Source organism: Mustela putorius, unplaced genomic scaffold (assembly GCF_011764305.1).
Source record: "Mustela putorius furo isolate JIRA1106 unplaced genomic scaffold, ASM1176430v1.1 tig00000592_pilon_pilon_pilon, whole genome shotgun sequence".
NCBI lineage: Eukaryota > Metazoa > Chordata > Mammalia > Carnivora > Mustelidae > Mustela > Mustela putorius.
Window position 1 is genome coordinate 5,106,076 of NW_025421426.1, and position 27,074 is coordinate 5,133,149.

At 50.4% G+C, this 27,074-nt stretch overlaps 2 long non-coding RNA genes across 2 annotated transcripts; one reads left to right on the forward strand and one right to left on the reverse strand.

The window, feature by feature from the left end:
• The first annotated feature begins 1,239 nt into the window (after positions 1-1,239).
• LOC106005257 lies at positions 1,240-11,081 on the forward strand. The gene is made up of 4 exons (XR_006607348.1): positions 1,240-2,003; positions 8,768-8,920; positions 9,424-9,537; positions 10,977-11,081. It is a non-coding gene; the product is annotated as an uncharacterized LOC106005257 (long non-coding RNA).
• On the reverse strand, positions 5,056-27,034 carry LOC101677629. The gene is made up of 6 exons (XR_001178487.2): positions 26,370-27,034; positions 23,877-23,984; positions 20,579-20,733; positions 15,311-15,470; positions 10,952-11,285; positions 5,056-8,578 (listed from the first exon to the last, which is right to left on the reverse strand). It is a non-coding gene; the product is annotated as an uncharacterized LOC101677629 (long non-coding RNA).
• Between the last annotated feature and the right edge of the window lie 40 nt (positions 27,035-27,074).

A 27,074-nucleotide genomic window follows, 5' to 3' on the forward strand; every position in this document is an offset into this window, starting at 1 on the left:
GGGAGGAGGAGGAGGGGGCGGAGCAGAGGCGACAGGCGCCGCAATCTCGCTCTCGGCCGCCTCCCCCGCAAGCCCGCGCGCGCGCACCCGAGGCGGGCGGGAGCGGCGGCGCGTGCGCGCGCTCACCTGCAGCCTCGGCCAAAGCCTCGGCGGCTCGTGCTCCGCCCACACCCAATAGGAACCGCGCACCTGCGCCAGCGTCGCCAACCAATCGAAACACGTTTCGCGAAGCGCGTGGGCGGGCCACCTTCTTGAAAATCCCGCCCACCACCGTGCGATTGGCTCCGCGCTGCGAGGGAGGGGCGGGATCACCTGAAGCCTTGGGCCCCCTCCTCGGATCAAGCAGGAGAGCTGGAAGGCGCATGCGCGGGCTCTGGTGTTTCCGCCTCGGGAAGGCCGGCCGGAAGCGAGAGCGCACCTGGAGAGGAGCTGGGCGGGTGCCTTTTGCGCAAGCGCAGGCACGCGCCTGACGTCCTGGTCCCGGCGAGAGCGCGCCGGGCTGGGTTTGGCCGGTTGCCGAAGCGCGTTGGAGCTCTTCGGTTCCCGGCGCCCCCACCCCACGTCCACTTTTGGGTGCTGCAGCAACGCCTCTCCACCACCCAGTTGGGTCGTTTAGGCGTCCGGCTGCAACCCTGGTTACAAAATAAAACTTTTCTCGCTCTGCAGCAGTTAGTAGGGGAGAATATCAGGGCTCTTCGTTCTCGTCCATAGAGATTTTTCTGCAACTCGTCGGGTCCCAGGAGGTCGAGGGAGCGCCGCGGTTGGGGAGGGAAAGTGAACTGAGGCCAGGATGGCTCCCCTCAGGTCCGGCTTCCCTCAGGACTTCTAGATGGGCCCGCCCGGGCTTTCTTTTTTCTTTGCTTATTTTGTATTTATTTTATTTTTAAACTAAGATCTTCCTCTCCCTCCTCCTCCTCCTCCCTCCTCTCTCCATTTCTTGGCTGATTGCAGTTTCCACCAGTGGCAGCCTCTGGATAACGTTCTTTTCTCCGAGGGTAGTGATAGAGCGGTGTCCTCTATAAAGTCTGATAAAAGACTGAACCCTTTGCTCTAAATGCCCCAGAGTCAGGTTTCTCCTTACGGGGACGCTGTTTAGCATTGGCGATGCCGGGAAAGTGGAGAGGAGACCCTCAAGTCCCCCCATCCACGTAGAAGGGCCCCCTTGACCCCTCCTCTGCGCGGACCTGGGCTTGCGGGGTGGGGGGGGGGGGGGGGGGGCGGTGTCTGAGCCAGGAGGAATTGGTTAGGGTACTTCACTCCACCTGAGTCCTCAGGGCCTTCCCCTCATCTGCTTACCTCAAATCCCTCCTGACCCTTGTACATCCTTCCCAGCACCTGTGTGACAAGTTTGTTTTTTCATGTTTTTGGAGTCATCTGCCTCTGCCTCAGAATGAAAGCACTGAGGAGGCAGCCACCGTGTCAACTGACTGTTGCTGAGCCCGTAGAGTGGTACCTGCCTCCTAGCAGGTACTCGCACGTGACTTCACTGGGTGCCTGTGGTTTCTCCAGGCTAACTCCCCCCACCACCACCACCCCCGGGCTCAAAGGTGAGAAGCCCGTCTTTCCCCAAGGGGGTTGGGTTCACTAAGTGTTTCTGGGGGAATTTAAGTTTTTTCTGGCGGTTTTGGGTGGAAGTACAGATGGAAAGGATTCCATCCTAAGCTGAATGATAATAAGGCTGTGGCCTCCACCCCCTGTTCGAAAGCACCTAATTTGGGCTGTGCTGGACATTAAGTGTGGTGTTGTGATAGGGTAGCTCCATGGTTTGGACTCAAGACCCGTTAAGACCTTAAAAATTATGAAGGGCCCCCGAGTATTTAGTTTGTGTGTTATGTCTTTTAATATTCATTGTCTGAGAACTAAAACAGAATGTTTCATCAAAAGAACATACAAGCACACACATTCCATGAGTCATCAGGGTGACATCATCGCACACCATGTCCCTTCTGTAAAACACCACTGGATACCTGTGAGACAATGACGGTGAGAAGAACAAGTAACAGGTCAGTAGTGTGAAAATAGTTATAGTTTTGAGAATCCCCTGAAAAGGTCCCAGGGACACCCAGGGCACACACACACACACACACACACACCCCGCCCTGCCCCGCCCCTGCGTTTATGAACCGTTGAGTAGAGAACATGTCACAGCCTTTAGGAATCTTTATTCTCAGCTGTCACCTTCTCCCCAACTGCCAGGGCCATGCCCTGGAAGCCAGGCCCCACTTCAACATGAGCGAGTGTGGGGTGGCTGAGCTCTATTACTATTATCCATACTGATTTATCAGGCCCTTTCCAAAAGGAAGTTCACGGACGCCAACACACCTGCGTGGGCCCTGCATTCCTAGAGGCATTGTCATGTCCTCTCTCCCCTCCTCCGGGTGTGGTATCCCTCTTGGACTTTCCTTTCTACAGGGAGGACCGGGCCAGAGCTTCCTGGATCTCCTGAGTGGAATTTGCTCTGAGGCCTGCGTCACAGGTGTGCCTGAGCGGTGTAAGGAAGGAATGTGGAAAATAGTTTGAATTTGATAAAGGTATTGTGGAGGAGGGAACCTTTTCATTCCATGAGCTATTGTGGCTGCGCGTTTGTTGGCAGGGCCTGAAACTCAGCCTTCCTTGAGAAGCGTGAAGCCCAGAGCAACAGCACAGAGGAGGGTTTATATTTCTGTTTCTTTAGTTCCCAGACTGAGCCCTAATCTCATTTCTCTCCGTCATCCCTCCCCACCCCCAAATCCTCAAGCGAAAGCTGATCATGGAATGAAAAGCTAGTCCCATGCCTGGGAGAATTAGTACCCAGTGAGTTAGTGAGATAAGTAAGGTGAGTATGACACGGACTCGATAAATTATAGGGTCTCAAAATCGTTAGTTGGGAATGGGCTACCACTGATTATCACACCCACACGCTGGCAGGTCCGTCCAGCCTGTCTCCGCCCTCTGAAGAAGCCAGTAGGGGTTACGCCGGTGCCACATCGCCCTTTTCAGTACTTCTGTCTTTAAGAAAGGGAGAATGAGGTGCCAAAGAGTCCTATATACTAGTGGCGAGATTTTATTCAAGACATTTTTCTTGCCAGCTCTTTTTCCCCTTGATTGCTCAAGTTCCAGTTCTGATGGAGCTGGTTAATAATTCTTTAAGAGTTGAAGTGTATATTTATGAATCTCAGACTACTCACCAAAGCATTTTAAGCCCTTTAGCAGAGGTGGAATTAAGTCACATGACCGGTTTTCTAGTTAATAGCTTATAACACTTTGGTACTTTGTGTGGGGGTGGGGCGGGAGTGCTGGAAGCTCAGGAAACGAACGAATTACCTCCTGTAGCCTTTAGGAAGCTAGATGCCCTTTTAGGTAAAAGCCGTCTTCATGGGAGGCCGTATGTGCCAGGCACAGTGCCGGAGCCCTACCCTGGAGAAGTTTGCCCTCTGACCTCTTCCCTCTCTAGGACTTAATTTCTCCGTCTGTGAATGCAGGCGCTGGATGAGCTCATCTCCGCAACTCCTTCCAGCTCTTAACATTCTTCGGTTCCCCAGGGATAATGGAGATTGATCATTATTTCAACATTACCGGGGACGAACTAGAATGAAATGGGTAATCTTCCCATCAGGCTTCACAGACGGTCTGCCGTCATCAGCTAAAATATTCCAGTCCTAGGAGGTGTGGATGAAGATGATGATAATTCCCATTTATCTGAGGGTCCTACCTGGTTCCATGCACCGTGCCGAATGCTCTCCTGTGGATTATTTTATTTACTTGTAAGTGACATGGAAGAATCTTATGGTTGAAAACACTCAGATCGGGATGCCTGGGTGGTTCAGTGGGTTAAAGCCTCTGCCTTCAGCTCAGGTCATGATGCCAGGGTCCTGGGATCGAGTCCCGCATCGGGCTCCCTGCTCAGCGGGGAGCCTGCTTGCTCCTCTCTCTCTCTCTGCCTGCCTCTCTGCCTGCTTGTGATCTCTCTCTGTCAAATAAATACATTAAAAAGTCTTATTAAAAAAAGAAAGAAAGAAAACAGTCAGATCTTAATATTTTTCTGATAGACGTTAACTTGAGCCCTTGCTCTGCTCCGCATTGATTGGGTGACCTTGAACTTGTTCGTTTAACCGCTCAGAGCGTCAGAGTCCTCTTCTATGAGACGAGACAGAAGCAGCCACCTCATAACATTGTTGCAGGGGTCAGCGGAAAAGCAGTGCATGAAGCCGCTCTGCCAACCATCAAGTGTAACACGCATGCTAGTGGTTATTATTTAGCAAGTAGTACTGCCTACCAAAGCCTTTGGCAGAATTTCAAGAAATCCCTTGAAATAAAACAGAAATGTATAATAAACCATTCTTCTTGTCTTCACACGGGGTGGCCTTGTAATGGACATCTCTTAGCTGAGATGCAGCCCAGAGTAGTTAAAAATGTGACTCTCAGGTGCCTACATTCAAATCCTGCCTCTGCTATTTCCTAGCTGTGTGACCTTGGGCAAGCTCTTAACCTCTCTGAGCTTCCATTTCGTCATCTAGAAAATGAGGATAGGAAGAGAGTTGATCATCTTCATTTGTGTGCAAAGCATTCAGGAAAGGACCCAGCACAGAGTGAGGACTTTGTAAAGGTTACCCATTATTGTCATGATTGCTAATTATTTTTATGACCTAGTGCCATAACAGAATTCGTTAATGTAGTAAGTATTTAAAGCCTCAGCTATGTCTACAGCACTGCTTTCAGCATGGAGATAAAGGATAAAAAGTGAGGATAGGATTTCTACCATCTAGCATTTCACAGTTCACATATAGATTGGTTCCGCAAATATTCTTGAGCTTCTACCATGGATCATGCAAGGAAACAAAAATCTGAATACAATAGAGTTCTTGCTTCCAAGGAACCCACGTCCAGCTGAGAAGTCAGAGCCAGGGAGAGATGTCTTCAGGAAGTGGTGGCCGCTGTAGTTAAGGGTGGTGGGGGGTTGTTGGAGTTGACATTCCAGAGATCACATTTGACTCTACCACCTGTGGAGCCCATCTTTCTCTCTCTAGACCATTTACCTTGGGAATCAACCGAAGATAGTGATAACATCTATCCTCCTTGAATTAATAAGTATTTATAGTCTATTATGTGCCAGGTGCTATTCTAGAAGGTAAGCTTACAGTAGTAAACAAGACGTGACAACATCCCTGCCCTCCCAGAGCTGACATTCCACAGGGTAGAGACTGAACACACAGATTAATCAAAATGTGTAGTGTGTTAGTGATACGTGGAGAAAAATAAAGCAGGGAGGGAAGATGGGGAGGCCAGGGGGGTAGAGCAAGGTGTGGAAGGAGAAAGAAAACCCAACAGGAGGTGGCAGGGGTGACCTCTCAGGGAAGCTGGGGTGAGAAAGTGATCCTCCTGCATCTCTGTGTGTTTGGGGGAGGGGGCGGAGCGGGGAAGGCTTCCTTGCAGGCAGGGGCTCAGCACGAGCGCAAGGATTAAAGGCGATAAAGCTCAGTCTGTCCTGGCACGCGGCAAGCACTCAGAAGACACCAGCTGCTATTTTGAGCCATGACTCAGGGCTGAGGCCAGGGTACGCAAGGAGGGCGGGAGCAGAAGAGAGAGAATGACTAAGTCAGCCTGGGGGTGGGGGGGCGGTCTGGGGTGTTTCACAGTGAAGTGACTCTCTGGTTAGCGATCGGGCAGAAGAATGAGTGGGAGTTTGCTAGAGGCATGGCGGGCTGTGGGACGGGGGAGGAGGCATTCCAGGGAAAGGGAGCTTTGCAGCAGAGGTGTGGGGGCGGGGAAGAACATGGTGTGTTCCCTAAGCCATTGCGTGGGGCGTGGGTGTGCCCGGTGCTGGGGGCCCTCTCCTCTCTGGAGGTGGGAAAGTTTGATGAGATGGGCCTCACGTGCTCTCCTGACCAGTTTGTGCTTTCCCCAGTGGTGCTGGGAGACTCCTCGAATGTTTACAACTGGGCGATGAAAGGATCAGATTTGTATTTTCATAAGCTCTACAGAGGAGGGAGGCACCGGGGGCAGCAAATTAATGAGTGCAGTGGGGAAGGGTGTAATTAAAAGGCAAAATGAATGGTATGGCTTATGGGACACGGGAAGGCAGGACATCCATCTATCCATCATTCACTCATTCAGTTCTTGTTCGGTGAGGTCCAGCCCTGTGCCTGGCACAGGCGAGACGCTGGGGCTGCTCTGGGGACCAAGACCATCTGTTTCCATGAGACAGACATGTGATAAGTGAATTCATTTTGGGAGGGGGGTCAAGGAAGTGTCACAAACACGGTTGTTTGGGCCCAGGCTGGTAGCTGAAGGGAGTGGAGAGGCTGGGGGGTGGCCAGGCCAGGGCTCACCTCCCACCTGTGTGGCTGAGAACATGGCTTTGTCATGGCAGGTCTTCTGATTCCTTATGAGGTTGGATGGTTTTACGTCACACTTCCTGATTTTTAAATGTCCGCAATTGGTCAAACAGGGTGGTGATTGAGTATAAGTGGAGAGAGAGAGAGAGTGAGAGAGTGTGTGTGTGTGTGTGTGTGTGTGCGCGCGCATGCGCGTTCTAATTAGGATGGGTTGTAGGAAAAGCTCTGAGGACATGATATTGAAATATTATAAGGTGTTGGGGGTGGGGAGAGAGAAGAGCATGTGGCAAGAATCCAGGCGGGAGAAATGCGGTGTGTTTGAGGAATTACAGGAAAGCCTGTGCCTGGAACTTCGAGACTGAAGGAGAATGGTTCCAGAAGAGGCGGCGTGTGAGAGGTGGGCGGGGCCCGGTCATGCTGGGTCTTTGCAGGCGGGGGTGTGGGGTTTGGTTTTTATTCTGAGTTCACCGAAAGGCTGTCTCTGAGTAATCAGAGATAACTTTAAGCTTTAAGTGGCATCATTCAGATTCTGGATTCTAGATTTAGAAGAGGGAGGAAAGGAAGAGCAGTTTTCAGGGGGGCGGGGGGGATGGCGAGGCCGGAGTGGTTCTCAAGGACGCCAGCATCCTTGGGTAGAGGATGAGCAAGCTGAAGGACTGCGAGGCAGGCAGCACAGCGGGATGAATTCTGAGGCCCTGGAAACCTCAGGAAGTGACATTTGAATATGAGGTTGGTGTCATGGTATGGAAGTCACAGAACCAAGATCCTCGGTCTCTTCTGGATTTCATCTCGTGGGCCAGAGTGCCCCAAATGTCCCTGAGGTTACCAGTCATTCTGGATGCTCATTAAAAATGCAGATTCCAAGGCTCCCCTTCCACAAGCCCATTTCCAGAGGTCTGGAATGGGGCCAGGGAACCTGTAATTTGAAGTATCATCTGTGGGATTCTTACCCTCCGGTAAATTTGGGAAGTGCTGATGGAGGCGCTGGGTGTCACGGGGTGTCTCTGACCTGGGAGCCAGAAGCTGGTGTTTTCAGACAGACATGAGGAGAGACAGATAACACAGGCAGGGAGACCAGTGAAGAGGCCCTTGGATTTGTCAGGACACAAGACTGGGAAGGTCTAGACTTGGGTCATAAGCAGGCTGTCCTTGATTCTTCGGGCTGCTGTAACAAGGTGCCACCAACCAGAGGGCTTAAACCGACAGAAATCTGTCCTCTTACGGTTCTGGAGGCCAGAAGTCCAAAATCAAGGTGTTGCCAGGGTTGGGTCCTCCTGGGGGTTGTGAGGGGGAAGGTTCTAGGCCTCTCCCCTTAGCTTCATGGGGTTGCCGGCCATCATGGCTGTTCCTCGGATGTGAGTACATCAGTCTGTCATCACATGGCATTCTCTCTATTTTAACCTTCAAGTTAGATGCTGCTGGAGGGTTGAGGGAGAAAGACTACACGATTTGTTGGGAAGCTGTTTGCCTGGCATATAGTTGATTCTCTGGAAGCTTGTTCTATAAACAGCAAGAAACATTTCCTGGGGGACTTTGGTGGTGCCAGATCAATGGTGATGTGGGTGAAGAGACACACGGAAGTCCCCTATAGAGTGGACGATAAGTAAACGAGGACCATGGCACCAACGGCAAGGAAGATGGCTGCCGGGGGTAACCGTGAATAATGGCAGCTAAGACTACGGACGGAGCAGTGAAATGTGCCTAAAGCACTACAGTGTACTCCCCTTTTATCTTAGGGTGGGTTTGCCTGGGACTTTCCCAGTTGTATCCCCGAGCGTCCCGGGACAATCCTTCAGTCTGACAAACCCAGTTTTATCTTCACAAAAATACATGGATTCATGTACTGTTATCACCCGCATTTTACCGGAGGAAACCGGAGCATAGACACATTAAGCAACTTGCCCGGGGCCCCACAGATAAGGGGTAGAGCTGGTGCCCAAACCCAGGCAGCTGGGTTCCAGGTCTCTTGCCCTCTGTTGCCTTTGACAGGGTACAGTGAATTTCAATTGTTGGTATGAAAAGATTTCTTCCATTATGAAATACATAATTTTGTCTGGAAGCAGAAAGCATGCCTGTGTCCTTTTCCCCTTGCCCTGAGACAATCCAACAGGTAAGAAGAAGTCAGTTAAGAGTCAGGTTGCAAGACTTGTTGCCTTCTAGGAGCCTTCTAGAAACATGATAGCCTCCAGGGGATCTGCTCCACAGCTCTGGCATCTGATCAGAATTCCTCATGGGATTTTTTTCAGCAGAGGGAAGATGGTTCACTATGGAGAGAAGTTTCCAAAATGAAAATAAAGCAACAAACAACCCAACTTGTTAGCAAAGATCCAGTGACTTAGCCTTATTAAATTCAGCATTAAGGAGAAGTGAACGAAATCCTTTAGATTTAGAAACCTTCCCCACCCCCAGGGGACATTAAGAACCAAACATACATATGTATTTTTTAATTTAAGGGAATGCCAAATTTTTGTAAAATCAAGCCAATGAAGAAAGCTTGAGAACCACGACAAAGCCAGTCAAAGCCGATGCCCAGATGCCTGTGATCTTATGCTTTCTCTTGGGAAACAGAAAAGATAGCAAGACCCAGGGAACCAGGAGGATGAGAGGTGGGTGATGATGGGGAGCGCGGCAGGGGAGCCCGGCTCAGTCCCCATGCCCCATGCCTCTGAGGTGGCCCAGCTGGGACAGGGCACCTCATCTCTCCGAGTCCTGTCCTTACTAAAATGTGCTACTGAGGAGCTACTCAGAGGTTGTATGGAGAATCCCACCAGATGATAAATGTGTCACCTGACGCTGTCACTGGCACATGCCCTGTGTTGAATTAATGGTACCTGTCACTGCCCACGACTCCTTTGGGCTTGCACTTTGGTCTATGATTAGGAAGAGCCCTGAGCTAGCGTGTGTGGAAGGCTCCCGCGGCGTAAGGCCTGAGCTGAGTGAGCTATACGCACTCTCCCATTTTGCCCTCACATGAACGCGGGTCCTACTATCATCCCATTTGCAGACGTGGGGACGGAGTGTAAATGGCCTGTTTAATGATTCACACACAGGGGAAGGGCTTAGGACTCAGGTCCATTCTGACCCTGCTTTCTATGGCGTGACCTTACAGGAGAGCTTGAAAGGGGAAAGAGGAGTCATCTTTCTCCTTCCGGGTCCCTCTACGTTTAAGGAAGACCTGTTTGTCTCTGAAAAGTGCCTGTGGAAAATCTGAAAACAGAGCAAGGTAGGCCCAGCCACCTTCAGGGCTGGGGAGTTTCTGCCCGTGAACTGAGGCAAAAACTTTTTAGGCTGAAGTTGTTTCCCTCACGGTTGAACCTGACCCAGGCTGAGACCCTGCCCACTCCTCCTTTTCTTCACCCTGAAGTCAATGGTCCGAAAGCTTCCTCTTAAACAGCAGCTCTTCAAATTAAGAGCTTTGTGCATGGGGCCTGTGTTTCCTGTTCCTTGTTCAGGCTGGTAAGAATGTTTATCTGAGTCTGCCAACTTCGTCTGACTTTGTAACCGTGAGCCATGAGTGCTGCTTTTTATTTGTGTGTGGCCCTTGCCTCACTTTTCTTATATATATATTTTAAAGATTTTATTTATTTATTTGACAGAGAGTGTGAGAGAGGGAACACAAGCAGGGGGAGTGGGAGAGGGAGAAGCAGGCTTCCCACCCAGCAGGGAGCCCGACGCGAGGCTCGATCCCAGGACCCCGGGATCACGACTTGAGCCGAAGGCAGATGCTTAACAACTGAGCCACCCAGGCACCCCTGAAGGGCCAGATTCTAAAGAATTTTCCACTCATTGCATATGAATACTTTCGTAAAATATAATAAAAAATGAATTGCCAGTAAAGAAGGAAATTAAAAAATCCCAAAGTCCTATCAAATGCAAGCCCTGATTCTGTAGTTAGGGTTCAGCAGGCTCCATTTTGAACAGCACAGTGCTGGAGCCCACGATGACGGTACAATGCACTAAGTGTCCCCACAGGAATGAGATCCCAAAGGACAGGAACAGAGAGGCGGCATCCTGCGTATGGTAGAAATAGCCTTGAGAAACCAGTCTGGGGCCTCCATTTCCCACTTGCCAAATAGTCCGCCCCACGGGCTAGTGTGTGTAACTGGTGCATAAGCACTAGACACACGGAATCTGAGGAACACTGCGCATCTCAAATCATCGGGTTCTTCTGGAAGTTCAAGAACTCAAAACTGCTTAGGTGAGATGCATATAGACTTACCTTATAGTATTCTACACATTAAAATATTTTAAAGTAATTTTTATTATAAAAGCAAAGCATTCTGTAGGGGAAAAGTTTCCCCCTCACTCTTCCTTCTAGATCTTTCGTTATAAATACAGCAATGTACACATACCATACAGATTTTTTTATTGGGCAAATTTTGCTTGTTTCACTCAAGAATATATCATCATGGGAGCGCATGGATGGCTCAGTGGGTTAAGCATCTGACTCTTGATTTTGGCTCAGGTCATGATCTCAGGGTCATAAAATCCAAGCCCTGCCTCAGGCTCTGTGCTGGGCACAGAGCCTGCTTAAGGTTTTCTCTCTCCCTCTCCTTCTGCCCACTCCCCTCCACCACATGCGCACTCGCTAAGAAAAAATATATATATCATGGTGGTACTTCCACTTCACTACTTACATTCCTTCTTCATTCTTTTCTCCAGGCTACGTTGCTTTCCAAGGGATAGGTATGCTGTAACTTATCTAGACAGTCTTATGATGGTGGACGTTCAAGTCATCAGCACTCAGTGTTTCACTGAACATCCTGGGCATCTGTCTTGTGCACTTCTGTGGGTATTTCTCTAGTCATAATCCAAGAAATTAGTGGGTGTGCACATTTAAATGTGTAGGGACGGCCAAAGCTGTCTTCTTGAGGGACAGTGCCAGTCATCAGCAGAGTCGGAAGTTGGAAAATGTGCTGTTGAACGGAACACCTCCTTTTGCTGATCAGCAGACGGGACGGGGGGAAGAACCTGATGGAAGTCACATGTGAGTTCCAAACACAACCAAGAACACGGCCTCCTGATTCTCTGCCCAGGAAGGTCCTTGTGTTTCTGTCAACCTCTAATAGCGCTATGGTCCTTTACCTGGGCTGGTCTGGTGCCCTGCCCAGACCCAGGAGCAAAGGATTTGAATAAGCATATACTGGTCACATTTCAACCTCGGCCCTTAAGATCATGTCTTCAGTTACCTAAGAAAGGGACTCTGACTTGGGTGTCTTGGCAGTCCTTTTGAGGGGGGAACATCTGGTCCCTTTGGAACAAATCATTCTTCCCACGTCCAGGGACAGCTGAGTCTACTGAGTGAAGCATGGAGCTCGGCCTCTGAGCTTAGCTCCGCCCCGCCTGGGATTTGGGACGTGGTGCTCAGCCTCTCTGTGCCTCAGTGTCCCCACCTTGGAAACTGGAGCCCTTCACAGAGCTATCCTGAAAGTAAAACAGTAATTGTATGGAAAGGGTTGGGAGGCTCTCGGGATGTTTGTTTTCCTTCTGGAATGTGGGGCTGAGGCGTCCAACAGAGGGCAGTCTGAGCTGGAAGCCCGGTTCTCCACACTGAGGAGCATCTGCAAGGCGTTCCCCGGTGCTAATTTGTTCCCAGAGTTGAGATTTAATTGAGGTCAGAGTCATTTGCACTTATAACGCTGGTGAGCTGCTCTGAAGAGGTGATTTAAGGACAAGAAATGGCCGCATCCCAAAATTCCTCAGACACTCCCTTTGCACTCATTTCTCTCTGAATTCTTCATCTTCTAAATATCATCATCTGTCTTCACTTCTCTATCGTCAGCACACTCCATTTCCGTCCACGGCATCACCGCCTCTCTGGCCATCCAGGACCGTAACTCTACTGTGAACCCTGGACCCCCTCACTCCCCATGTCTGCGCAGCTGCCTCATCCCGGACGAGTGCCCTGGTCCTTCCCTGTGCCCGGGCAGCAGCACCCCCAGGGCAGACCTCCCTGCCAGCCAGCCAGCACAAAGTACCACGTCCGGACAGGTCTGGGGAGGTCCAGTCTGAGCACTGGGGCTGGGTGACCTGATCTGCTGCTCTGGCTGCCTGGGTGACACCCCTCCCCTTCCTTCACAGGGCACCAGGGCTCGCCAGCGCCCGGTCCAACCCTCTGCCTTCCTTTCCCACTGTAATGGCGGCCCTTTAGGGAGAGGGGACTGTGGAAAGCCAAGGCCTTCACGGGTCTGATGTCATGTACTTCTCAGGGGATGACTGACAGGAACCGTTAGTGTTCCCGTTGATGGACGGAGAAACTCAGAGCCTGCGGAGTACAGTGACTTGCTTCTAGTCACGCAGCTGGGAGCGGTAACACTGAGATCTGACGCCCGATGTGTCTTAACTGTTTCCCAAACAGTGGCCCTCAACCCAGCTAGCGGTGTGTTAACAGTGTCCCATGAAATGTCTAAAATGTCAATGGCTTCTGTCTCAATTTCTATTTTAAAAAGATGAGTAACTGTGTTTGAGTTTCCCTTAAAAAAACCAGTCGGCGTGGGAGCCTCCGCTTGCCCAGTGAGCACAGAAGCGACAAGTGTGCATGTGTCCCACCTTCCCACTGGGTCTTGGTGACGCCAGAGCACCAGCACGGTGAAGCTCTACGATATTAACCAGTCTTCACTCTCACACTATCTTGCTTCATTTCCACCACAGCAGAACACTGCTGTGGTCCTGTGCCCAGCTCACGAGTGTACTATGTCACTGAAAAACCAACGTCACATAGGAAAACACAGCAACAATCCTCTACATGCCTGTGTTCCGTCCGTGGAGCAGTGCCTACAAATAGAGATCTGGAGTGATCTCTGCTAACCTCTTAGGAACAGACACAAAAATGGAGAAAATACACTTTTAGAAGCACCAAATGTTAGAAATCCAAGAGAAGTAAGACTATAAAAGGTTGCAGTTAGGACGGTGGCCCCTTTGCTAAGAAAGAGGCTCCCTGGGGCGCCTGGGTGGCTCAGTGGGTTAAAGCCTCCGCCTTCGGCTCAGGTCATGATCCCAGGGTCCTTCGATGGAGTCCCACATTGGGCGCTCTGCTCAGCAGGGAGCCTTCTTCCCTTCCTCTCTCTGCCTACTTGTGATCTCTTGTCTGTCAAATAAATAAATAAAATCTTAAAAAAAAAAAAAAAAAAAAGAGGCTCCCTGAAGTCGGGGACTGTGTCTACTTCCCTGGTCAGTTACCAGTGCCTGGCACATAGGAGACGCTCAGGAGATGTTTGTTGAATGAATGAGCGTCCGTGATATGGTCCGACCCAGGATGAACCTGGATTTCTGCACTTGGCTCCCTAAGAAGAACTAAATGATGACTAAAGTTTTCTGCCCTTTGTGGTTTGCAGCCCTCTCTCCTCCTCTTCTCCCTGGATCCTCCCCTCCCCTTGTGCCGTGGCTGGGGAAGGAGGTCGGCAGAGGTGACGTGTGGAGCTCAGGGCCCCACGATAGAAGGTTCTGATTCCACATCTGCTGAGGGAGGCTGTGCCTGGCCCCCATTTCTGTGACTGGACCCCGGACCTGGGTCCCGGACGTCTTCTACGACTCCTTCTGCAGGTTACAGTCTTCAGTGTCATGGCATCAAACACCACCTGCGCTGGTGGCCTTCCCTGCTATCTCCCGCCCCAATCTCTCCTCCGAACCCAGACGCACATTAACCTGCCTGCTCAGCCCCTTCATTACTCCTATCTACTAGACATCTCAAACTGAACGCAGTCCAGACTGAACCCCTGATCTCTCCACCCACCGTCTCGTCGAGCTCTTTCCATCCATGCGGCTGTCGCTTCTAGGCGACTACTGCTGCACTCCTCCTGGACTCCTCTGCTTCTCTCACACCCACATCCAACCCTCTTGGCTTGACCTCCCAAACAGCTCCAGAATCCAACTCCTCCTCACCACTTCCACGACTTCTACCCCGGACCAAGTTGCCGCCATCTTTTGTGCGGTCTCTTGCAGTGCCTCCTCCCTGGTTTCTGGCCTGCTCCTGCCCCTCTCCAGTCTAGCCCCGACTCCAAGCCAGAAGGGACCCAGTAAAACCCGAGTGAGCCATCAGGTCCCTCCTCTGGCTGAAGCCCTCTGAAAGCTTCTTATCTCGCCTGCAGTCAAAGCAAACCCCTCTCCACAGCCTCCGACAGTCTCTATCTTGCCTGCTTTCCCTAACCTTATCTCCCACCACCCTTCCCTGCACTCACGGCCTCTGCGGTTCCCTCTGGCACTCCCGTACGGCTCCAGCTCCGCTTCTGGTAAGAAAGGAAGGCGTTCTGCACAGACCTACTTGCTTTCTTTATGATTTGCATCCCCCATGACACCATGAACTCCACGTAAGCATGGACCTTGTTTTTCCCACTTGATTTCCAGAAACTAGAACTGTTCTGGTCCGGAGCAGTGCCCACGAGTAAATGAGGGTGATCAATCAGAATCTACGGATGGTTGACCCCTGAACAAAGCGTGGGTTGGGAGCATCGGCCCCGCCCAGTCAAAAATCCACGATAGCTTTGACTTTCAAAAACTGAGCTAGTAATAACCTCCCGTTGACCGGAAGCCCTGCCGATAACATAAACAACAGATTAAAGCAACAACAACAGCAGATTTTTGCATGTTATATGTACTGCGTGTTGTATTCTTACAGTGAAGTAAGCTACAGAAAAGAAATTGGTATTAAGAAAATCATAAAGAAGAGAAATACATTTGTAGTACTGTGCTACACTTACCAAAAAAAAAAATCCACGTGTAAGCGGACCCACGCATGTTGGACCCCCATGTTGCGGAAGGGCCGGCTCCGGTTCTAAGAGGCAGTGACCATCTTAGACGGAACCCAAGACGAGTCCACCTCTGCTCACTCTGGTGAAGGGTGAGCCAGCATGCGAGCACAGGCCAGGGCCCCCAACACGACATATGCGGTGAATTACTTAAGGTTGGACCGAGATGCAGGTGGGCTCTGCAGAGGTTCTGACCAGTGGCCACCTCAAGACTGAGGTTAGACAAAGCGACTTGGGAGCTTTGTGACTTACCTGGAACAGGAAACAGGAGGTACGCAGGTAAGGGCTACCGAGTGTGAGTCAGGTGCCGGCACGCTGCGGAGGTCCTCACCTGAGCGCCCTGATGAAAGCCTCACGCAAGCCCGCGGCTGGCCGCTCTTCTAGCACTGTTGCATGATGAAGAAATGGAGGCCTGTGGGAGTTAAGCAACTTGACCATGAACACTCAATGAACTCTCTCTCCTTGACATTCTGCTTCACTGAGTTTGGGGTGAGGCCCTTAAACCTGCCTTTTTTATGATTTTATTTTTTTATTTTAATTTTTACAAAAGATTTTATTGATTTGAGAGAAACAGAGATCGAGAGAGGGAGAGCGAGCGAGCATGTGAGCAGGGGGAAGGGCAGAGGGAGAGGGAGAAGACGACTCCCTGCGGAGCAAGGACCCTGAGATCATGACCTGAGCCCAAGGCAGATGCTTTAACCAACTGAGCCACCCAGGCCGCTCCTAACGACCGTTTTTCAGTAATCTCTACACCCAACGTGGGGCTCCAACTCACAACCCCTCGATCAAGGATCGCATGCTCTGCTGCCTGAGCCACCCAGGCGCCCCAAACCTGCCTTTCTAGAAAGCACCAGTGGTTGTTTTTGTCCTGAGGCAACTGGGGAAACATTGAACTTTCCGGAAACATGAGGACCAACTATGGAAGTCAATTTTGCTGTCTTTAGGGCTGCCGCCCTTTTGTCCACTGCCGTGCCCAGAAGTCCTAGGGTCACTCCTGCCCCACACACAGGCTCCCTCTGGGTGTCCCAGACTGCATAAACGCCAGATGGAAAGCAAGCTAGTGGCATGTGCTTGGCGTTTTTCCCAGTTCACTTTCCTCCCCTCCAGAAGTCTCATTTGCCTTCAGCTTGGTGGGTTTGCACTGGCTCTTAAGTTTGATAACTGTATCTTTTATCTCTGTCACCTCCCTCCTGCCCCACCTTTCTCCCTTTGAAAATATTTCAAGACTTTTTCCATGGCTGTTAAACCATAAGGTAAAGATTCAAGTACCTTTAAAAAAAAAAAGCGTGACACGCAAGAAACGATTAGGTCTCAACAATGGGAATCCAAATGGAATGAAACGAAACTTCAACAAATATGTATTTGTTTTTGGTATTTACTGCTGAGAGCAAAGCTAGGGAGTTTAAGTGGCAGAAAGAATACACGTCCCCTGTTTACTACTGGGCGGCTGTCCTCGGCCCCCAATGGAGCGCTCCTGGGGTATGGTTTTTCTGACACTTGAACACACCACCTCCCTGCATCTCGGGGTCTGGGGTCCTCGAGTGTCCCCAGTGGAGCGGTGGATCACATTTTCCCAACAACGAGCACAATTTCTCCCTTAAGGGAACTTGTTATCAAGAGATTTGAGGGACTGGAATGTGTAATACAAAACAGACATGCAAAGTCAACGGAGTTTTATGGCTCAAGAGAAAGAATGACTTTATTGACTATAAAATAAAGTCCACATGCTACAAGTTGGCCTGAACCCACCTTGGGCAACTTCTTTTCCCTCCCAAATAGATCTGAGATGAAAAATCTGCCAGCCGCTTTGTAGCGCGGTGGGACCGGAGGGGTAAGGTGCTGTTTGAACCACAGTCTCCTGGGAAGAGGGGCTAAGCCGCCCCGGGGAAGTTGGGGGGATGTGGGGGGACACACTCTGCTGGTCAGTATTCCCGCGCTTTCGGTCATGCCCTGGATGGTGGTACCATGTTCAGCAGAATTAGGACTTAAGTCATTGTCTCTATTAGGAAATCAAGCTCCGTTTAAGGAGATGCATAGCGCCGTCAGGCTGACATGAAGCAGACTTGTGAGAACAGATTTCTCTGTGTCGGCCTGGCAGGATAAGGGATGCCCAGAGAGCTGGTAAAACCTTACTTCTGAGTGTGTCTGTGAGGATGTTTCTGGAAGAGATGAGCATCTGAGTCGGACTGAGGGAAGAAGGTTGCCCTCACCAGCACAGGTGGGCACCACCGGTCTGTGGAGGGCCTGAACGGAACAGCAAAGGCAAAGTTAGGGCCGGCATGTCCATTTCCCGCCGTCCTCAGACTTGGGCTGAATTACACCACCAGTTTTCCGGGTTCTCCAGCTTACAGAGGGCAGACTGGGGGACTTCTGGGTCTCCATAATCTCGTGTGTCAGTTCCCATACTAAATCTCCTCCTACATGTATCTTTAGATCCCCTATTGGTTCTGTCTTTCTAGACAACCTGAATACATTCCCATAATTTTTGTTTCTCTTCCCACTTGGCCAAGTGGAACCACGTAAACTTCTGTTCATTTGCTTCCTTCTTTTCTTGTGTACCCTTTGACTCTCTGGATGCCCTATACCAACGCCACAAAGTTCTGCTCAGATGCCTTCTCTTCCAGAACATCCTTCTGGAAGCCACCATCAGACGCCATCTCTCCCAGCCGGCCTGTGCCAGCGGCTCCCACACACTGCTCTGGGCGCCACTGTACACACCGTCTCGCTCTAGCCCGAAGCCGGGTGCCGGCCCATACGCTCTCGCTCGTCCTCGCCCTCTGAAGTCATCCCCTGTCCCCATCTCCAGCCCGCTCGTCACAGAGATTTTTCTCACACGCAAACCTAGGCTGCCACATGCATGCCCCAAAACTTCCGCGGCTCCCCCGAGTCTGATGCTCACGATAAGACTCCACCGCCTAGGCCACAAGCACCCTGCATGGCATGGCCCCGTCTAGCCCTTCAGCTTTGTCTTTGTGTTTTGCCTAAAATGTAACTAAGAGGCCATAAAATTCACCCTTTGAAAGTATACAGTTTAGGGGGCATCTGGCTGGCTTAGTCGGTAGAGCATGTGACTTTTTTTTTTTAAGATTTTATTTACTTATTTGACAGAGATCACAGGCAGGCAGAGAGGCAGGCAGAGAGAGAGAGGAGGAAGCAGGCTCCCTACTGAGCAGAGAGCTGGATGCGGGGCTCAATCCCAGGATCCTAGGATCATGACCTGAGCTGAAGGCAGAGACTAACCCACTGAGCCACACAGGCACCCCCCACCTTTTTTTTTTTTTTTTTTTAAGATTTTTAAAAATTTATTTGGGAGAGAGAGAGAGAGCTCGCACAAGTGAGGGGAGGGGGCAGGGGGAGAAGCAGACTCCCTGCTGAGCAGGGAGCCCCATGTGGATTTGATTGCGGGACCCTAGGATCATGACCTGAGCTGAAGGCAGACACTTAACGGCCTGACCCCCCCAGACACCCCGATGTCTGCGGCTCTAACCTGATCAGACCTAAGTCCTCTTCGTCAACCCTGAAATGAAATTCCTCAATAAGGTAACCTATGTCTACAGAATTCTCAGACTGTAAGATAAAGGCGAGTCAAAAGTAACTTACGATAAAATCATGTGGGGGCACCTGGGTGGCTCTGTTGTTGAGCATCTGCCTTTGGCTCAGGTCATGACTCCTGGGTGCTGGGATCGAACCCCACATCGGACTCCCTGCTCAGCGGGAAGCCTGCTTCTCCCTCTTCCACTCCCCCTGCTTGTGTTCCTTCTCTCGCTGTGTCTTTCCCTGTCAAATAAATAAATCAAATCTTAAAAAAAGATCCTGTGTGTGTTACTGCTGGAAGTCCCAGTGCAGCCTCCAGGGGCTTGAGCTTCCAGGTGGAAACACGACGGCCACAGGTGCAGGTGGGTCTAGGTGCTGGGTGCGGACCACCCACGCGCCTCAAGCATGCTGGGTGCAACCGCTGCCGGAGCTGTTCCTCTAGAATAGCAACCAACGTGAATTCCCAAAGTTCAGCCTTCTCTTGATTCGCATGGTCACAGCATTCCAGGAAAGTTCAGTATATATAACCACCATGAGGAAAATACTCTGTGTTTGTATGTAAAACAAAGTTGGGCTCCAGGCTGACCTAACTAACCCAGCAAACCTTCCAGAACCTTCCAGACCTCCTCTCACCAAGTGAAGTCTCCTTCCGGGCACCCCGTGCTACTTCTTCACATCACTGGACACCATTTGTGGTCATATGTTCACATGTCTTCTTTTTAAAATTTTTTTAAAAGATTTATTTGAGAGAGAAAGTGCATGAGCGGGGGAAGGGGCAGAGGGAGAGGATATCCAAGCAGACTCTCTGCTCTGTTCCTAGCATCATGGTTCAATTTAGGCAGTGCATATTTGATTTGAAGCTTTTACTAGAAGTCTGCAGCAAAGAGAGACACGCATGCTTGGGGAGGGGGGGCAAATGGGTCTTGTCAAAATTGTCCAGAGCCCGACGAGGGGCTCCATCTCTAGACCTATGAGATCAGGACCTGAGCAGAAACCAAGAGTGGGACGCTTAACTGTCTGAGCCACCCAGGCACCCCTGTCTTCCTTTTATTTAAGTCCCTGTCCCCCACAAGACACAGATCCCATGACGTCTGCATTTGTGACCTTCCCATCTTTGTATTCCCAGCCTTGAACGTGGCGGCGCCTGGTACTGGACATTTCCTGAATGAATTCCTAACAGCGTTTTTGCCCGCTTCCTCTCTTGTCCCAGGAGTTCTTAGAGTGCTGTGGCAAATTTATCTGCATCTCCGGTGCTGACGATGGTTCCTTTTTCATATGGAAAACAATGGTCAAATATTTAGTAGGTGAACAGAAGTGAAGTTACCTTTGGGCTACCAGTGTCCTCACAGATGGGCTAAGGACACATTTCGACACATGCTTCCACAAATCCTCCAGAAACTCTTTTGCTAGAGACATGGTCATATGGAAATACTCCTAACAGTTGTGGTTTCAGCAGAGAACCTTCCTTTTCATTCTGTGAACAGTGATGATTTCCGCTCTAGCTGCTGTGTAGCAAATGACCCCAAAACTTAGTATCTTAAAGCAGTGATGGCTTGGTTGTTTCTCACCATTCGGTGGGGTGGCAGTCTGGGCAGTATTGCTGCTGACCTTCTTGGGCTCACTCCTGGGGCTCACAGTCATCCCACAACTCAACTGGGGCTGGAGGGTCCAAGGTGGCCTCCCCCACACACCCAGCAGGGTTCTGCTGTCAGCGGAGTTGCCGTGGTTCCCATCCACACAGACGTCTAGTCTTCTAAGGAGCTAGCCCAGGCCTCTCCACTATTTGTCTTGAAATTCCAAGCAAGTGAAAGGAAAAGCAGAAAGTCTGGGGTGAGGGCCTGCTTCCAAAGCTGGCAGACCACCGCTTCTACCTCATTGTGGGAAAGCAAGTCACAGTGCCACCCAGATTCAAGGCGGAGACAAAGGCGTTCAGAAGGAGCCGATCAGCACACTGCGAAGGGCAGGGGACCCCAGAAAGACACTCACCAGGGGCTCTTATTGTCATGCCCGCCATAGCGATCTCCCTGGAGCACACTCTTCTTCCTGGTTCTGGAATCCAAAAGGCAGCACTGGCTCTTATTGATGGAGATCCTCTGGGATGCTGGGTCTCCTCTTGGGACTTGGCATCTCCTTCTCCGGCCCTAAAGATGGAGGTGCAGAATATAGAGATGATGTGTTCTTTCCAGGTTGTGTGGATTAATCTGGGGAGCGGGGCCTCATTTCTCCTCCGGTTAAGCCCTCATATCATTTTATTATTGTCTTGCCATTTGCCTTGTTTCTCTTCCAACTCAACAGCAATAAAAAATTGGGTTAATGGAGCCTTCTGGCTAGTGGTTCTGTAGACTTCACTACAGAAGGACCTAAGAGTTGAGAAAGCACTGGTTCTGTAGCAAGACTGCTCGAGTGTGAATCCTGGCGCTACACCTTGCTGTGGGAGCTTGGGGAAAGGACTTCACCTTCCTATGCCTCAGTTTCCTCCTCCCTGACCTGGGAATCATGAGGCCAGGGGTGAGGCTGTTGCAGGGATGGAGCAGGTGTGCAGAACAGCTGAGAAAGCACCAGGTCAGGGTTTTTTTTTTGGGAGGGGGGCATTAGGGGAGGAAGAGGGAGTGGTGGCTTAACCAAAAAGCAGTCTGTAGTCTCTGGTAGTACATCCGTGAGAGCAGAGCCAACATGTGCATGCCTCCTGCTCATAACTGTGTCTCATTCTAGCCCTATTACGAGGTATTTGTGCTTTCGGTATAAATTATAAATCTAAACACATGCAGGGTTTGTTTTTCCCCCAAAGCAGATTCCAACCAGCATGAAACCAGCCAACCCAAATAAATTGTGCACTTAAGTCCATTGTTTCCAGCAACATGTAAACTGTTGGGTTGCAGAGAATGGCTTTGAAGAGGGCGCCCCATTAGTGTTCCTAGCATCAGGGTTCAATTTAGGCAGTGCATATTTGAAGCTTTTACTAGAAGTCTGCGGCAAAGAGAGACACGCATGCTAGGGGAGGGGGGCAAAGGGGTCTTGTCAAAATTGTACAGGATGCATTTAGGCAGTGTTGTCATAAAAGCACAAAATACAGCACCAGCCCTGAACTCAAGGAGCCTCGCAGAATTCCTCAGCTGGGGAAGTCATTCTGGGAATGCAAAGATCGCTTTCAATGTTATGTTTGTAAGGAAATGACAGTCACCAAGTGGAGAATGTCAGGTCCTCAGAGAAACCCTGTGGGCACTCACGTGCAGAGAGCTGTTTACTTAACTGGAGTTGGTTCTGAAAGTATTTGACTCTGGAGGGTCCCAAAGGGAGTGTGGAGGGTGGCTGGGATTTGCTCGCAGGTCAGGCCTGGGCTTTTGCTAATCCCCCCAGCTGATAAAGCTCCAATCTTCAGGGCAGATTCATTCTTCTGTTGAACTAAGGTTTATGGCACTGGCAGACACCAGAGCAGGAACCTGTCGCTCTAAACATTTCCCCAGCAAAACAGAGCCTTCTTCTATCTGATGGACTGGGAGCTTGTCACAGTGGAGCAGAGGTGCCTGGGGTGAGGCTCTGGGTGAAGAGGAGGCTCTGAGTGTGGAAGAGAGGCCTGAGAATGAAGGATCTGGCCATTTATCTCCAGGAAGAATCCAGCAACGTGACATTCTCAGCAGCGCTGAAGGTAGACAGTGCTGACAGAGAAGGGGAGTTTTGATGTCACTATCAGGCAAATCATGGATTGTACCAAGTAGGTTGAGTTTGGGGGTTTGTCCTTTCTGTTAAGCTCACATCCCCACTGCCCAAGTGGGAGGTCCTTTCGCCACTCTAGACTTTGTCCCTGCGGTCCTGTTGGGGCATTAATGGCAGTAAGGAGTCCAAAAAGCCCCAGGAGTGAGGTCACCTGGTCCCCAGTCGGGCTTCTCCAGGAGAACTGGACAAATGAGGAGATCCAGCCCTTAATTACCCACCACCTCCTCTGCTCCGGGCACTAAGGGCGCAGCGGCAACACAGCTGTCCTGGGCAGGACGGACTAGGTGGAGGAGAAGAACACGAAAACAGCTCGTCTCATGGGATGACAGAGGATGATGGTGATGATAACGGATATTCAGCAGGAGCCAAACACGGTCTGCTGTCTTGTGCTTCTCGAGTTGAACATGCATGTGACTCACTTTGGGATCCTGGTAAAATGTGGGATCTGGTTTGGGAGGTCTGGGGTGGGCTGTGGGACTCTACTAACAAGCTCCAGTTGGCTGGTCCCCAGACCTCGCGTTAAGAAGGCAGGCATTATTTCACCCAATCTTCAGAACATACCACTGAGGCACTCTAGTTATTCCCACCCAATCTTCAGAACATACCACTGAGGCATTCTAGTTATTTACAGACAAGGAAACGGAAGCCTGGAAAGGTGAAGGGACTTGCCTGAGGCCATACAGCTAGGAACAGAGGACCGGACTCCAGGGTCTGCGTGCTTACCCAGCTCTGCCCTGGTGAGGCAGTGGGCCTGGCATCAAGGGGGGCCCAGTGCCAAGTAGGGGCTCAGAGAAGGCTCTGAGAGAATGTGCCTCTTGTGGGCACCAGCAGGTTGAGGGTTAAAGTATCAGCCAGGTGAGAGGGATGAGGGTGGGGACAGAGTTCCCAGCTAGGGGGCTTGGCACAGGACAAGCACTCAGGCTGTTTACTCAACAGAGCAGGAGAGAGGTAGAAACCCAGGCTCTGCAGGGCACAAAGGCTGCCGTTTCTGGCCTTACCCTGCGGGCCTGAGAAGGAAGGTTCTCTGGAAAGATCCTATAACCTGTTTACTCATCCGTCCCTGGTGACACACTTCCTTGGGGCATCCCCTTCATTCTCAAAGGCACTGTCCCACCCAGCACTCACTCCCTGGGCTGCAGGGAGCACTTGGCCCTGTGGGTCTCTGTTTACACATCTGTCTCCTGCGAGAACATTTCCTCCTTATTCATCTTTGTCCCCGAAATACCCAGCCTGGCTTGCGGGGTGACAGCACCTTCTCGGCTTGCAGCACGAGGGTGCTGTGGGGAGAGCATGGGTGGAAAGAACTGGGTATGCCGTGCCATCTGGAAGCTGTGTGCCCAGGGAGGCTGTAGCGAGGGTCCTGGGGCAGTGGGTAGTCCTGGGGCAAGGATCTCCCTGCCAGGCCGCCTCTTTCCCTGGTGTCCCCCAAAGGCCCACAGCTCAGGCATCGCTTTGACAACTCTGGCCATATTCATGCCTCGGGGGCTCCCGTGGACTTAAGATTTTTCCTGTGCACTGATTTCCTTCCCCCCAGCCCCCCACCCTGACTTCACTGTGACCAATTTCCGACCTGCAGCAAGCAGAGTGAAGAGCATCAGGAGGCCCCTCGCCCCTCCCCTGGATCCGAGTGTTAATGCTGTTGCCACAGTCCGTCTACGTTCTCCATTCCTCTCCGGACCTACATGTTAAAAAAAAAAAAAATAGCATGGGTCAATTTTTCTCTGGGTTCATAATAAAAATATAAAAAATATCAATAATAAACACGCAAACAAACAAATACTGGGATGCCTGGGTGGCTCAGTTAAGGGTCTGCCTTCGGCTCAGGTCATCATCCTGGAGTCCTAGGATCCAGCCCTGCGTCTCTCTCTCTCTCTCTCTGCATCCTCTCTCTCTCACTCACTTGGACTCTCACTCTCTCACTCTCGCTGGCTCTCTGGCTCCCTGCTCAGCGGGGAGTCTGATTCTCCCTCTCCCTGCCACTCCCCCTGCTTGTGCTTCTCTCTCACTCTGACAAATAAAATCTTTAAAAAATATATTTATATAAACTGTAACATTCAGCCTAATTTTAGATTCATGAAAAAGTTGCAGAGAAGGTGCAGGGAAGTCCTCTATGCCCCGCACCCGACCTCCTACGTTACTCCTGTGGTGCGTCTGTCCCAACAATTGAACCAGCGTGAGTACGTTACGTCTAACTCGACCCCACGTCCTATTAGGATTTTGTGCCTTCTCTCCTTACCTGGTAGACTCACTATTTAAACTTTAAAAGATTCAAAACAGGAAACTGTCCACGGAAAACCATCATCCTTTGCCAAACACGGTTCTACTAGCCAGATGCTATTGGTTGCTGAGTGACCTCAGCCCGAGGCCTGCTTTCTCTTGGTTAAAAAGAGAGATGAGTAAATGTTGCCGAGGTGGTAAGTCAGGTGGGCACAAAGCTGAGACTTCCTCACAGGGCCTGCAGCATTGTGTCGGGCCCAGTCCCCGTGGGAGCCCTGTGCATGGTGTCCCTGGGCCACATGCTCTGACAGCTGCAAAGCCCACATCTGGGGCCACGGGGCTCCCAACCCAAAGCTTCCTTCTGCACTGGAGGATGGCATTTCTCTTCTACACCAGAGCTCCCCCTCGCGCTGTTCCCTAAGCCAGGAGTCAGTCCTGGGAAGAATTCCATCAGTGGCGGGGGGAGCACCGCGTGCCTGTCCTGTCCCTGAGACATGGTCCCATGTGCTGTCGGTGACGGGGAAGGGGCCTGTCTAATCGGCTCTGCAGCGGTCGCCCGGTAAGGCCCGGACTTGTTCATATTCATTCCCAGCAAGTGTTTCAAAGTGATTTTCATGTTTCCTAAGTTAGAGTAGGTGACGTGGTTTCCTGAAACCAAGTCGGCACTTTTTTTTTTTTAATGAAACATTTGCAAATGTATTTGTCAGACACACACATTTATCAGTGAAAAACATGCAATTCTCAGTGCCATTACACAGGATTTTTCAAATTGTTTGGTTCTCATTTGATCTCTAGTTAATTATTTGTCAGTCACTACTCTTTCTCCTCAATTTAAAAATTTTATGACTAAGACTAAATACCAGCTCCTAATAATAAAGACACATTAACCCATTTAAGAAACGTGAATTAAATGTCTAAGTTGGCCTAGATCTACGATTAACTTCAACTTTTTAAAGAGTAACAGGATTTTTGTCTTGAGAGATTGGTTGTTAACAGCCTGCCTTCCTTGACAGAAACGTGAAGATAATTTCATTTACTAGTGACTGTGAAGCAGGCAGAACATACTCCGCTTTGGATATTAAGGCTGAAAGAGAAAAAAAACTACTCGAGTCTGGAAAATGTATTTCCTTCTACTGATATCAGCCAGTATCATAAAGCCATAACAAACAGAAAAGCTGAGTCTCCCAAGAGAGAGAATTTGCTTTTAGCTTTAAACGGCCAGCATGGAAAACGTAATAAAATAGAGAACACAACTTTTATCTCCTGCCCAGATACAGGATGGCTACCTTTGTAAACGGCTGATACAACTCTGTCTAACTTGGCTCTGAACAATTCCATAGGTAACCTGATGGAAAACCTCCAGCCATATCGAAAGCAGAAAGAACAAATAAGAATTCTCCAGAATAGGGGCGCCTGGGTGGCTCAGTGGTTTGGGTTGCTGCCTTCGGCTCAGGTCATGATCTCAGGGTCCTGGGATCGAGCCCCGCATCGGGCTCCCTGCTCCGCAGGAAGCCTGCTTCCCTCTCTCTCTCTCTCTCTCTGCCTGCCTCTCTGCCTACTTGTGATCTCTGTCTGTCAAATAAATAAATAAAATCTTTAAAAAAAAAAAAAAGAATTCTCCAGAATAGAAATCTGCCAATCCTACATCAGGAAGTTCCCTAAATAGCCGTGTGATCTCTCTAACAGCCTATAACAAGTAGGAACTGACTTTGTACACAGCATTTTACGTGCTGCTCACCTTCTCACCTGTTGCAAAGGATTCTCATTCTAGCCCTGACGTTTTCAGTGTATCTGGGTATTTGTCATTTGTAAAACCCACTCTGCGGAGAGGGCCTTTCAATCTCACCTTTCATAAGATGCATGAAGCCCTTCAGAGTAACAGATGTTTGTGAATTAGGGAAGAATCCACTTGCTCTCAATAGGCTGCAGCAAATGTGTTCGTCTTCATTTCCCTGGAAACACAGGCTGTGAAGGAAAAGAGTAGCAGGAGGGGATCACAGAGGGGACGGGAAAATGTGGCCAGAGAAGGTAAGACGAATTCATGCTCTGGGCTGCAGTCACCGTACTGTCCAACTCGATAGGACTGACTCCTCGGGAGACATGGGGAGAGCATTGTCTGTGGTCTGAAGGCGAGAGCGGAAAGCTTCACACACACAAACCAACTCAGTCGTGAGGCACCCAGTTCCTTTAGGACCAGCGAGTTCCATTAGTTCTGGGGCTTCCTTTGGCCTGCAGCAGTATTTCCCAAGGGCATGGTCTTTATCAATACCTGGACACAGATACTTCGGGGGATTCTCTTATCTTCCTCAGCCGTGACTTCGCAATTGTGGAAAGTATCAGGAAAATAACAGCAAAGTTCTTTCTTGGCGTAGGGTTCAATGGCATGGAAGTAAGGTTCTGACACAAAGAGAAGCATTTGGCCTTGTCTTTTAAAAACCATCATTTTGGGGCACCTGGCTCAGTGGGTTAAAGCCTCTGCCTTCGGCTCAGGTCATGAACCTGGGGTCCTGGGATCAAGCTCCGCATTGGGCTCTTTGCCTGCTTCTCTGCC